Source organism: Canis lupus, chromosome 20 (assembly GCF_048164855.1).
Source record: "Canis lupus baileyi chromosome 20, mCanLup2.hap1, whole genome shotgun sequence".
NCBI classification, from domain to species: Eukaryota; Metazoa; Chordata; class Mammalia; order Carnivora; family Canidae; genus Canis; species Canis lupus.
Window position 1 is genome coordinate 23,114,339 of NC_132857.1, and position 14,484 is coordinate 23,128,822.

General features: G+C 43.8%; 1 long non-coding RNA gene across 4 annotated transcripts in view; it reads left to right on the plus strand.

Annotated features, from left to right (window-relative positions):
- LOC140611759 (uncharacterized) overlaps positions 1-14,484 on the plus strand; it is a 90,204-nt gene that overhangs the window by 11,862 nt on the left and 63,858 nt on the right. The window contains exons 2-3 of one of the 4 annotated variants that reach the window (XR_012012919.1): positions 1,826-1,984; positions 8,531-8,551. The exons of 2 other annotated variants lie outside the window; for them this stretch is intronic. This is a non-coding gene — a long non-coding RNA (uncharacterized lncRNA). The remainder of the gene's footprint in view (positions 1-1,825; positions 1,985-8,530; positions 8,552-14,484) is intronic. One more of the 4 variants, XR_012012920.1, reaches the window with a different exon arrangement.

Here is a 14,484-nt window from a genome sequence, read left to right on the forward strand (position 1 = left end):
GTATTCGTTGCTAATTACTGGTTTCCCACTCTAGAAGCTTCACCAGAGCAGGCACTTTTGCATCTCTTTGTCTCTGCTGTACCCAATGAGGTGAAGACCATGCTTTACACAAGATAATAGCTTATTGAATAATTGAACAAATAAACTATGAGATACAGAATTTCCACTCACTCATTGGACAGATATATTGAGTGCCAATGATTGTAGTCCCTGTACCAGGCATTGCCATACAGTAGAAAGCAAAAGACCCATGTTCCCATGGAGCTTTCTCACGGCCTACTCAGAGGACAGTCACTTTAGAAATATTCATACTGACAAGTGCCTACAAGAAACGTGGGAAAGGTGCTATGAAAGAAAATGACAATGACCATAAAATATCATAATGGAGAGAACTAGCTCTTAAATTAGAGGTTCAGGGAAGACCCCGTTAAAGAAGTAACATATGTGATGAACGTTGTAAGGCTAAGGCTAAGTTCCTACATAGGAAATCTTAATAGCCATTGAGATGTTGAAGAATGTAAAAAAAATATTGATGGGAGTCTCCAAGATTGAGAAAGATTGAAAAAATGGTCAGGGAAGGTGGAACATAATGAATAGATAGATAGGAGAGCAGCATTAGATGTGACTAAAGTCAGCATGGACTAGATCACACCAGGATTTATTGGCTCAGAGGGTTTTGATTTCATCCAAGGTACAAAGAGAAGACTTTGAAGAGAACTAATAAGCAAAGTAACAACATAATGATGTTTGGGGCTTTCACTATTAGGCTACCTGTTGTGGGTTTGGGAACGATTCAGAAAAGAACAGAGTTAGGGACACCTGGTGTGGGGGGGATCAGTCGGTTGAGCCTTTGCCTTTCGGCTCAGGTCAGGATCCCTGCCCAGTGGGGCATCTGCTTCTCCCTCTCCCTCTGCCTCTCCCCGCTCCGACTCATGCACTCTCTCTCATGGTCTCTCTCAAAGAGGTAAAAGTCATCTTTAAAAAATCGAAAAGACTTGAGTTACAAGTGGGAAGGCTAGCCAGAATGCAATGATATTAGTTCTAGTGAGAGATGACAATGGGACATATAAATGTGACCTGGGTGCTGAATATAGAGAAGAAAATAATAAGATGGATGTAAAGTATATTTTAAATTAGAACGGTCATGGGTTAGATGTAGAAACAGATATGGCTGCCTGGTTTCAGTCATCAGCAAATGGATGGATACAGGTAGATAGAAATGTTGGGGTGAGAAACAGATAATAACATAATGAATCATTGACCACCTTTGTAGGGAGATGGGGATTAGGAAGCAGATGATCGGGATCCCTGGGTGGCTAAGCGGTTTGGTGCCTGCCTTTGTCCCAGGGCACGATCCTGGAGTCCCGGGATCGAGTCCCACGTCAGGCTCCCAGCATGAAGCCTGCTTCTCCCTCCTCCTGTGTCTCTGTCTCTCTCTTTCTCTCTCTATATCTATCATGAATAAATCTTTTTAAAAAAAGGAGATGATAAAAAAAATTAAGTCCATTGTTTGAGTTTAATCGGGTTCATTTTGATGATCATCCCATATTTTATACATGTTGTCCCATATTGTCCCAGAAGGCTCTGAAAGAGTGCCTGAGTCTCACAGTTTTGCGTGGAATGAACAACAGGCTAGACACTTCAGGCACGGAAAGCTTGTGAGATGGTGTGTAATATCCATCATCCTGAGTATCTCTTTTCATCCTCACACCAGTAAATGTCGAGTCCGTCTTCCTCAGTTCTCGTCTTCAGGGTCTCGGCTTGGAAAAATCTCCACCTGCTCCTCCTTTGTTTTGACTTTTGGTTGTGATTTTTTTTTTTTGAGTCTGGGTAGACCAGATGGGACCAGGTGAGGAGCAAGGATTTGGCCTACAGCAAAGCTTGGGAAGGAATGTAAATATCGTGAGCCCCGAGAGAACAAAGCCCACAGCAGAATGTCCATGTGAATGAATCACCGACACGGCAAGCCTGGACACAGGACAGGGTAGGTATTCTAGGGGTCCAAACTTGGCAGGGGACACAATGAGAAATGGGGAAAGCATGCAGCTGCAAAAGGTGTCCCCATAACAGGACAGCCACAGGCAGAGGTGGTATTCAAGAGTTCAGATAAAGGGTGGCACCTCATTGTTTTGGAGAAACACACTGAGAATGCAGTTTGGGAAGCTAGGATTGTTAAGAGGCCCATGTGATGGAACAATCAGAATATCCTTGCAGAGCAGTTTCATCACTAGTGTTCAGTGCCCTTCTTGAATTCCTGGGTGAGACCAACACGTGCACCAGATGAAGCCGAGCCAAGCCCGAGGCAGTGATGTGTACAGACTGTCGATTATGGTATAGAATGATTCCTCCGGTGAGCCTTCACTCACATCTACTCCTGGGTCGAGCAGTTTCTTGTTGCCTCTGCTGCATTGTTAAGTTTGACACCCCATGGACTGGTGGTCTCATCATCGTCTCTTAGAGTTCGAAGACTCAGCCAAATGAATAGGTAACATCCTACTTGCTCTTCTCTTACTTTTAATCATAGTAGTTGCCTAAAAGGGTGACTCATGTATTCAAGGCCTTGAGGAGTCATTAGTGAGAAATTGAAACAAATGTGAAGATCCAGAAAGACCGTACCTTTCTGCTTCAAATTCCACGTGTCTGTTTCTCATTGACCTTGCGTGCTATCAAATCACAATGACTGAGGCTCCCCGGAACCATTGAGAAAAGTATCGTGTGTCATCTAAGCTGGGATGTATTTAAAACACTGCATTATCACTTTGCTAAATAAGATATGTTTTTTTTTTCCACGTCTGAAGCTAGATGTGGTCAGATTCATCTACAAATTCCAAAGAACATTGCCTAATACCAGATACCATGAGCCTGTTTCAAAGCCAAGAGTGAATGATGTCTGGAATTTATGTCCCTGCCAGTTTCACACATATTGAAATGATATAGTTCCTAACAACATAGAGATTAGCTGTCACAGTCTTTAAGTGGCAGTTTGGTACAAAAGGACCATGGTTTTTGTCAGGTTTAATCTGATTGGTAGTGAACTGGAAGAGAGAGGCCAGGCAAAAGTTGGTGGAAACAGGCTTTTATTTTTATTTATTTATTTTGTTTGAAACAGGCTTTTAATGGGATGCGCTCCCTGGCTAGGTTCTGAGGCCCGCAGGGGAGAGAGAGCGAGGGGGGGAGTCACACCCAAGCAAACTGCAGGGGGGGTCTATAAAGAGTTTTCCTCTGGAAGATGGGGGCGGGGCGGCATTCCAATTAGGGCAAGGGTTACAGGTCTTTGGGTGCTCAGTTAGGGTAGGGCCGCAAGGCGGCCTTATTGGGAGGTTGCTGGCCTGGGGTCAGCCATTTTGAGGTCCCCAGTCTCCCCAGCCCAACATTCAGATCTTTTTGTTATGTTATAATGGGGCGATGATTCAGATCCGGCTGCTTCCTGCTGATTTAGGGGCGTCGTGGTGCCTGTCGGAGGTGGGCAGGCCAGCGTAGGGGTGTAAAACAAGTTGGTTGACTGATAACCGAGATCTTTCGCGGATTCCTTCCTTGATGATTCAGAGAGAGCAAGGGACCACCATTAATAGTATGCCAATGATTAGGAGTGGGCTTAGAGAGAGGAGGAGCCATATGGTTAGTGGGGTCTGCCACCATTGGGGTGTAGTTGGGTCGACAGGGTGATACTGTCTTTGGAGAGACTCACGAACTTTGGCGAGGACGTGGAGATTGCTTTCAACTACACCTGTTTCGTTGATGTAGTAGTAGCAATCTTCATTGAGACACATACAAGTTCCTCCTTTCTTGGCCGTGAGGAGGTCCAAGACACGTCGGTTCTGAAGAGCTACCTGGGCCACCGGGTTTATTTGGCGTTGTCGGGAAGCAAAAGACTCTGCCAAAGCCTCGATAGCCATTTGAAGCCTCTCGGATAGGTCCCTGGAGGAATCTACAGAGTAGAATAAGGGCCCCTTACCCAGTGGTCACCAGGGTTGAGGCCAGGGAGACCCTGACAACCAGTGGGAGAAAGATCACTCGTTTCTGCTTTTCCAGGGGGCTGATGAGGAGGGCTACTTCTGCCTGACTATAGATAGTTAATCGCGGAACTAGGGAGACAGTCAGGAGCGAGGCAGAGGTATTGAGAGATTGAGATAGGGTGCCATGGCACCAAAAGAATCAGGCAATAGCAGCATGATGAGAGGTGACGTTTGACCGGGTGACGTTGCACAGGGATGAGTTAGGGGCAGAATAACAGAAGGGGAATTGATGGTTGAGAGGGTCAGTAAATAGGGCAACATTAGTGAGAGAGGGATGAGGCAGGCACTGGAGGTGTGGGTGCGGGGCTGGTGCAGCTGAATGCACTTGGGGAGGGGAATGGCCACAAGGGGAGTTTTGCCTAAAGCGGCACAGATAAAACAGTGGGACAGATTGCCCATGCAGGAAAGGCTGGCGAGGGAAGTGCCTTGTTGGATAAGTTTTATCCAGGAGAAGGGGCCCTGGTCCTGAGTTGGGTTAGCCTGTAGGTGGGTGCTCCTGGAGTAGGGGTGACTGAATCCACATGGGCCCACAGGAGGGCTCTTAGAAGAGTTAGGGAAGGTAGGTAAGTAAGATAGGAGAGGAGGAGGTGATGATGGAAGATTTTAAGTGAGCAGGAAGGGCCACCCCGTAGAGAAGCTCAAAGGGACTTAGGCCCGATGGCCCTCTAGGGGTGGCTCTGAGCCTTGTTAAAGCCAGCGGGAGGAGGGTTGGCCTGGACAGGTGGAGTTTCAAGGGTAAGTTTGGTGAGATGTTCTTTGAGAAGGCCGTTGGCCCACTCTACCTTACCCGAAGACTGGGGGTGATATGGGATATGGAGTTTCCAGGTAATATTTAGGCTCTCGGAGTCTTGCCGGGTGATGCTGGAGATGAAAGCCGGGCTGTTGTCAGATTGTAGGATCTCCAGGAGGCTGAATCTCAGAATGATCTGTTCGATGAGTATGGTGGTCACCACATCCGCCATCTCCCGAGCTGTGGGAAAAGCCTCTATCCAGCCTGTAAAGGTGTCCACTAAGGTTAATAGGTAGCGAAAGGATTTATGGCGCGGCATGTGGGAAAAGTCAAGCTGCCAGTCCTTGCCAGGTTGGTAGCCATGGAGCTGGTGATTGGGTCCTGGCCTGCGAATTCTCCCTTGAGCATTTACAGTGGAGCAGGTTTTGTAAGACTAACGCACCTCTCCAATTACCTTTTGGAGATGTGGATAGTGGAATCCTGGGAACTGGTGTAAGGCCTTGGGACCAATGTGTAGGGATTGACGTATGTCTGAAATGATCACAGGAGCTAAATGGTTTGGAAGAGCGAGTTTCTTTTGAATGAAGATCCAGTCTTTCTCCCTGGCTATTCTTCCCATCTTTTTTAGTGTGTGAGTTTCCTCATCTGTGTAAGAGGGGGAATGTGGTGTGTTGAGGAAGAGGAGGGGAGCTGATGAGGAGCCTAAGGCAGTGGCTTGGGCAGTTGAGTCAGCTTTGTTGTTGGCCCAGGACACCGGGTCCATGGAGGATTGATGTCCATGGCAGTGGACAATGGCTACTTCAGTGGGAAGGCTGAGGGCCTCTAGTAGTTTTGAAATGAGGGGCCCATAGATTATGGGGCTTCCCTTGGTTGTAAGAAACCTTTGCTCTTGCCAGAGGACAGAATGTGTATGTGTGATGATGGAGGCACATTTGGAGTCCGTGTATATGGTAGCTCATTGCCCTTTGGACAGGCGAAGAGCCCTGGTGAGGGCTCTAAGTTCTGCCTTCCGAGAGCTTGTCCCGAGGAGGGGGGAACTGCCTCTAGGATGGCATCTAGGGTAATGATGGCCTATGCTGCGTGTCTCTGGCCACAAAGAGAATTTGGTCAGGGTTAGGGAAGGGCTGATTCTAAAGTCCTGGATGTGGAGGGGGCAGCTCTTCCAGGAGTTGAGAGCAGGAATGGGAGGGTTCTGGGTTAGTAGAGGGGGTAAGTAGGAGGGTAGCCGGACTTAGCCGAGGAGAAGCTGATAGATAGATGTCAGGATTTTCGACGAAAAGGAGCTGGGCAGGAAGGGATTCTAAGGAAGGAGTGTGAGGAGGAGAACCCATCCAGGCTGCAAGAGAGGAGTGGGGCAGTCCGTGGAATAGAGGAGGTGCCATCAGTTCCCATCACGGCTACTGGAGAGGGGAAGCTGGCCCCCGAGTAGGAAGGCACAATGGAGTCAGTCGCCCCCGTGCCCAACAGGAAAGAGATGGGCTTCCCTGCTACCTGGAGCAGGACCCTGGGCTTGGCCTGGCTTAGGGGGTGTCTGAGTCTGGGCCCCGTCAGTCATCATCCAATCTGAGTAGTTGAAAGGCTGGACTTCCCGGCTCAGGGTTTCCTCTGTGTGGAGGCGCCAAGGATCCCCCGAGACCCAGCAGGCGGATTTCCAGTGGCGCATCGTTCCACATTGAGGGAATTGCCGCGTTGGCTCCTTGGGATTGGGACATTGACGGGCCCATTGTCCCTCGGTGCCACATCTGAAGCAAGCCCCAGGTGGGATTCGGTTGGTTCCCCCTTTCTGCGGGCTCCCACCGACGCTTGGGTCTGGAGTTGGACCTTCTGCTGGAGCCTGGCCTGCCTCTTAAGTTCAGCCACTTCCTCTCGGGTGTTAAGGACTTTAAATGCCATTTTCACCAGGTCGGGAATGGGAGTTTGAGGACCCTCCTTGGTCTTCTTTAGTTTTCTATGGATATCGGAGGAGGACTGATAAACCACTGCAGTGGTAATCCATTTTAGCGCATCTGTAAGGACCAGTAGGGGGGATTGAGGTGAGACTCTGGAACAGTCTGCGTGGGGAGGGGAAAAACCTGACTCATGATGCTGGGAGTGGCACGCACACGGAGATTTTCTTACCCTTTAAGTTTCATGGCAGAAGTCTCTCTTTTTATTCAGGTCTGATTCATAAAACACAAACCAGTACATAAATTTCTCATGAGAAACTTTGCATGAAGTGGTACAAAGAAAGAGGTCTTACAGGTGTTTCTTCCACAAGTTCTGAAGTTCTGCGTTTTCAAGTGTGACCTTTGGTGGTTGATTTTTCTTCTGTTTTCCTTATGAGGAGAACATTTTTAAAGGAGACTGCATGATTCAGAGCTGTTTTATGAAAGTTCCTTAAGAACGAAAAAATGAAAAGAAGGAAACCATTTCCTGTAGCTTCACTCTGAGGGACACAACCCCTCTGTCCCTGGCTTGTGACGCTTCCACGGCACACTCCTGCAAGGATGGGAGCTTGCTGTCTTCTCGCTGGTCTGGGGCGGGATTAGGGATGACCCACGGTTGAATCTGACAGCGGGAAAGCTCTCGTAAGCCCTGGTTTTAATCTGGTTCTGAGTTCAACTGTGGAGTCGTATCGAAACCCAGGTTTTGTTCTCAGCTTTGTTCTGGGGGTTCACTAGCTCATGACAGAGGTCAGGAACTGGGTGAGCAGTAAGGAAGCCGTCTCTGTTGGAAGAAAAGCGTCTTTACGATCTCCTATCTATGGGCTCATTTTCTAACTTACGAAGCACCGTCAGGAAGTCTTGTGGGCTCTCAACCTTAATTCCGTTTTTACGTAAGAACGACTTTTGCTCTGAACTCCCAGAAGAATAACAGGACGTTTGGAATTTCTGTTTAGATTTGCATAGTGTTGCTGCTTTAAAAGCAATTTTTAGTCCTTTACTTGGCCTAATGGTTTTCTATTTTTTCTTACATATGCAAATGAATTACAATATAGGAATGCAGTTGACATCCAATCATAATGATCATTTGTTAGTTAAAGGCTATTTCAGTCTATAACACTTTGATCCCTAGGAATTTAGCTGTGGTTTTATGAGTTTTCCCGTATGATTGCCCACAAATTTTTATGTTGACTAAAATTGTAAGTGGTTTAAACTGTTCAAACAAATTACTTAGCAATTAAACCCCCAGCAAAATTGTAATTCATTTTAAATTAAGCACAGAGATTTGGTACTCTTTCTGAGCAAAACAACGGGACATAACGGTGAAATATGGAAATTCGGTATTTTGCGTGAACTGTTTCCGACAGGACAAAAACATTCCCAGCACTGGGCATAGCAAAGCCTTCCACTAATGTGAATTAATTTTGTAGCAAAGGATCACTTGGGAGGATTCCTGCTTTTGAGTTTTATCCAGGTTTCATTCTTTGAAGCACCCTTTCCATAAACTTGTGTTTTATTCCTAATTTGTCGTACTTCACCTTTTGATATTTAAACAACTCACATGCAGCTAACCGAAGTCACGGTAGTATTCGCTTCTATATCAGGTTATCACCTGCTATGTTGAGAATTGCAAAGCCAGAGCACATTACAAAGAGTCAGTTGGACTTTGATACCCAAAATTGCATTTACGAGGTTCACACTCCTTTGTGTTTCACCAGATAGAGACAGCAACAGTGTTCTCATGTAATGTGTGCTTCAGCCTCTGTGCCAGAACTTATAGTGTCTGGATTTTAATATGTGTGTTGATCTGTTAACCAAAGTTGTTTTGTTTTGTTTTGTTTTGTTTTGTTTTTTGTCCACAGAGGCATGGACACCTGCTTCTGGTGAGTCTTTATGCTGAATATACATACTCAGTTGTCGGTATGTATGTATGTCACTTTGAGGTTCTCTCTCATCAGTGTTACCATTCTTGACAAAAAAAAGTCTTTGTGTTTGATATCCTTTCTCGTTTGTTAGCCAGGGTCTACCAAAACCATTACTTTTTGGTGACACTTCAGTTTTGGCCCAGAATGTCACAGTCTGTATTGAATCTCTCATTTCATTGATCCCTCATGGTTTTTTTTTCTTTAATTTTTATTTATTTATGATAGTTACAGAGAGAGAGAGAGGCAGAGACACAGGCAGAGGGAGAAGCAGGCTCCATGCACCGGGAGCCCGATGTGGGACTCGATCCCGGGTCTCCAGGATCGCGCCCTGGGCCAAAGGCAGGCGCTAAACCGCTGCGCCACCCAGGGATCCCTCCCTCATGGTTTTTAATTAACTTTAGCAGCATTCGAAGATTTTCTTTCACTAAGGGGAGTCAGAGGAATCAGAGTCTTTCTCTACATTTTTAAAGTCATTCCATAAAAATATTCCTGTGATGTAACCTGAACTCAAAATGCATTTCATCAAAAGGGAGAATTAATCCAGTTTGATGAGCAAGTTCTGAATTCGATATGCTTTGTTTAATACTTGGTCCCGGTGCTACGCGTACCATCTTTCTGTTGTAGTTTTGTGTTCCCGTGCTAATTTTGCATATGTCCTTGCTCAGGAGTCTGGGGATTAGACTGCATTCTATCCCTGTTTATGTCAGCTGGTATTTTCATTATTTTCATCTTGCTTGCTTTCAGATTTTCCCCTCCTTCCCCAACTTTTCCAATTGTTGAGGTCTTTTATTTTTTTTCTTGCCTGCTTTCTGGGAATTTTGTTTAAGGGAAATGAACCTCTTGCTTCTTACAGTTTATGTTTTCCTAGCCATCTTATGGCCTTCCTCATTACTTAATTTTTTTAGGAAGATGAGCAGTTCAAAAAACACAACGTGAATATATGTTTTTGTTACTGTGATAGGGAAAAATCTTTATCATTTCTTGTCAAAAGCATTCTTCAACCCAGAGCATTTTACATACTAAAATGAATCTGTTGCCTATACGGAATGGAAGCCTAGTGTAGCAGTGAATGTTTCCCTCACAAATACAGTTTTTTATTGATTGCTAGCCATTTTGATTTCATTTATTAATGACTTTGTCACTGATCAGAAAACTCTGACATAGTATTTCTGTTTACTACTTTGGGAAAAGAATAATTAGGACCATTATTCATAACTCCAATATAGCTTGTTAATTTTCAAGTTCATCGTACCAGAATATGCGCATGCGTGTGTGTTTGCAATGGTATTGATGTTTCAGCGTGTCTTCCTAAAAATTCACAATGTCTGTAGATAGATAGCTATTTCAACATTTTGTGAGGTCTTAGTTTTCTTTGTTCTTTTATTAAAATAACAGCAAGTAAATAGCCCATACTTTTGGTTGTGTCCTATAAGAATTTCTGCTTGGAATACTTGGAAAGAATAATGCTAGTGTTATATGAATTTTGTCTTAATCATCAATTATCAATTATTTTTTATCTATTTTTATCTTGAGTATGATAAATGATCATGGAGTCAAAAACTGTTTAGTTTAAACATAAAATGTTCTTCGGTCGATAGTTTATGAGATTCATTTCATAGAACTGTCTTTATGTTTCCATTTTGTGCTCAGTGTCCTTTTGTAGAAATCCAGATTGACTACTTTACACTGTGCATATATTTAGAGCATCATAAATGTGGGCCATCAAAACGATAATTTCATGGTATCGGTGAAACTCTGGATAGAATTTTCTTTCCTATCATCTATCAGAGTTTTAATTTGTTAACTTTACATGTCCTAAGTGTACTCAGTTATATCCTGAACCTGAAAGGTCGTTGAATATATGACACCTATAAGTACATACCTATCAAAACTGTAATTAAGATGCATTTTGCCATTTTGACCAAAATGTCATAACAGCAGAGGCACGCCTAAGTCTCTTAGTGGGTTTGTGCTTGATGTCATTGAGAGCAGTATAGTCGAGAATAACCCACTACTGGTCCCTGAGCCTCACATGAAAACACGTTCTGTACCAGAGGGTGGAGTACCTTTCACTTCTTCTCGATACCTCTTTTATTTTTTTAAAGATTTTTATTTATTTATTTATTCATAGAGACAGAGACAGAGAGAGAGAGAGAGAGAGGCAGAGACACAGGCAGGGGGAGAAGCAGGCTCCATTCAGAGAGCCCAACGTGGGACTCGATCCAGGGTCTCCAGGATCATGCCCTGGGCTGCAGGCGGCGCTAAACCGCTGCACCACCGGGGCTGCCCTCCATACCTCTTCTATTGGTGCTACTCACTGCAGAAATGACAGAATGAGCATGGGACTACTCTGTAGGCACAGTGAACATTTCCCAAAGTCTTCAAAGTGCACAGTCCCTTCAGGGTAGTAGACTAGCACATGACCTTGCTAGAAGTTTTTCTTCTTTAAAAATAAAGCCCTTTGTTTTTTTTCTCATTTCATGTCAGAATCTCTTTTAAAAAAAAGACATTTTACTTTGGAAAGAACTTTTCAGATAAATGATCATTAAAAATGCAATCAGTATATAGAAGTGCAAAAAGTAAACGGAATTGCAGATCTCGTCACTCAGAGGCAGCTCCTGTTAGCTCTTGCTGATGTCTCTCACTGGTCACGTGTTCTCGTGCATATTTAGAAATGTACATATAAGATTTTGTATAAAGGAGAATCTGTTGATCATGATGTTTTGCAGCATGCTCTGTCTCCTCCATATATCATAGACATCATTGCATATATTTTATAGATAACAGATTTACATTATAATTTAATGACCTCACAATCTGTTGTTTATCCATATCATGATACTGCAATTTCACGCTACTTTAATTTATATTTCTAAATATTTACTGTGAAAACAATGCTATGTGTAAATCTTTCCTAACTTATTATTTTCCTTGTTTAAGCTTGAGAGCTGGTGCTAAAGCATCCATCTCTCGTTCCCTCTGACCCATCTTCCGCTTCATGTTTCCACCAAACGTGGTAGTTGCTTTACTGTGTATACGTGAGGAATGGAGAAGATTGTCATTTTTATATTAAAGTAAACCCATATTTTATGTAGCCAGTTACAAAAATGTGAGATTTCAAAGAAATGTCTAATTTTCTTTGCATCAGCTCAGTTCTAAAGTTCTGTAACTCGTTCCCTCTTTCCTTTCATTAACAATACTTTGACAGAAAACATTGAGAAATATTCTGAGTGTTTGAAATATCAAATACTGATTATCCAGTGGGGAAAAAGGAGTAATACTTAATATACTCCGATTTCACCTTTATATGTCTGTTGGCTTTGATGTAAACACATGGTGTCAGACTCTTGATGTTTTAGGAGAGCTTTAATAATTAAGTTTATAGTGAATTGTCATATCAGGATTAGTGATAAATACAGTAGCCCATGTTCTGACCTAGGGTTAGTGGTCAGCCAGCTGCTGGTAGAAGTTTTTACTTCGCAATGCGTAGGCATCCTAAAGTATCTCATGGTATCATGACATCTGTAATTCAGGCATGAAAAATAAGGAATGGATGTGAGAATCCAGTGTTTAAAAATAACGTTTGAGGCTTTCTTGGTCTTGGTGGGTGATAGCTATGTGAGCACAGCCCAGTTTTCCCACCTGCAGAAGTCTTACAAAAGTACTGTTCATGCTCCATCCTCCAAACCCCATAGTCAAATGCTTTCCCCGAATCTCGAGCTAAACTGCATGAGTGGGAGCTCTCGGTGCTCCCTTGGTCTTGTGGAGCCACTGTAAGGCTTTAATATGCACGCGGTTGTCGTGGCTTGTTCCTCCTGGCAGTTTTGCCTGTTGTGGAAATAATCCTCTTCTTCTGGCCTGTGGCTTGTAAGTGCGCTGCTGCCTGCCCACTTCTGGAAGAGGAGACTTGTACCCTTCGACTCCCTACACGAGAAGACCTGCTGACACATTCAGAATAGGGCTGTGGGGCTTCTCTTTTTATAGAACCGAATGCGACAAAATTCACTTTGTTTTGTTAAGGAAGGAAGGATGCATATAGATTCCTTTGCGGCAGAAAAATATTTCCCATATAGAGATTAACACCTTTCAAATTGATTTTCTGAAATGTCTTATGTGGTTTCTTTGACATCTTCGATTTTATCAGAGATGTTTAAAGGGCAGAGTTTATGGGTGACGGGCACTGAGGGGGGCACTTGAGGGGATGAGCACTGGGTGTTATTCTGTATGTTGGCAAAGTGAACACCAATAAAAAATACATTTATTATAAACAAAAAAAAGAAAAACTTAAAAAAATAAATAAATTCTGCTTCTGAAACTAAAAAAATAAAAAATAAAAAAAATAAAAATAAAGGGCAGAGTTTAAGCAATGGGTCAGTTTTAACCAGAAAAATGTAGGATCTTCTTCTGAAAAAAGAAAGTTCAGTATTTCAACTTTGGTCTATGTATACGTTCTAAGAACCAGGGAAGCTGTGTTGTGTTACCTTGGGCCTGTGTGTGTCAGTCGGCAGTAAATGACCGAGATCATGTGGTTTTCATCAATATTAATACTTGCTGGGGCACCGTTTCTAAAAGGTCAGGAATGACGGAGCAAAACATTTTCCCGAGAATGCTTTATAAGACGCCTTGAAAACATGAAGCAATTTAACCCACTTGATAGATAGTCCGTGGCTTCTGAGGTAAGGCTGCATGTCCAGAGCGTAGGGCATTGGCAGGAGTACGGAGCAGCAGGGCCGCAGTGTGTGCGCGCCCCTTTCGGGGCTGGGGGGCCTGGAGCCGGGGGGCCGGGGCCGGCTGAGGATGTGGCTTGGCCTGCATTGCACACCTTCCATTGTGGTCCTCCTCTCTCTTATGTGGAGAACACTTCTTTGCACACTCGAGTTATTTGTCAATCATCACACATGTGTAGACTGGTCTAGCGATTTTCTGGTAGGAGTTTGTTTTCATACTTAGGCCCTCGGTTTTTATTGAGTCACCATCAGCAGTGATTCGAAAAAATCCTCTCTGTATTTGCAGGGTTGGAGATTTGTTTGAAATCTGACCATCCAATAAGTCGTTCTCTGCATGCCGTGTGACAAATGTGTAGCGTTACCAGCAAAGATCATAGTAATTCCTTTAATTAATGCGTGACTTGAGAAGTCTCGGATTAATCAGCACATGACTCGTGGTTATTCGTACCCTTGTGGGAGTTTTTTGCCACCAAATGCAAATACCAGGCTAAAAATACTGCTTTGTTTGTAGATGGAGCGAATATTCATCGCAATAGTCCTGTACATCTAAGAAAACAGAAAGTAATTAAAATGTTGATCACTATAGTAAATCTCTGCAACGGCTGCTTGTTTGTATTTCACATGGGCTCACATTTCTGAGAAGTTAGCTCTTACACAACAACCTACCATGATTATCTGATATCCTCCAGAAGGTTAGCTGGGTTGTTTCCTATATTACTTAGGAAAAACTTTCTTTTCACAATCCAAAATGTCAGCATCAATTTAAAGTGTAACACTAAGCATGTGCTTGCTCTCTGAATATTATTCTCCAGCCACCCTGCCGAGGATCTGGCCGTGACACTTTGAGGAGCTCATCGATCCTCACTGTTCACGGCACTTTGCCTGAACACCCGGACTGCCGGGGCACCTCTGGATCCAGCTACCGTTGTTTCCGTGACCCAAGGTGCGCTGACCGTAGCAATTTACATTATGTGCGCAAATTAAAAGTTACCTTGCAACAGCAGTTTACTTTAAAAAAAGGCCTCGTTTTCCCCCATGTTAAAGTTCTGTTATGTTATAGGAGTTGCATTTTTGTATGATGCAAGGATCTTTTTGTAGGACATAGTCACCTGCCATGATGAAGATAGGTTTCTTTTTTCTTTTCATTTGGGCTTAGATCGGAAT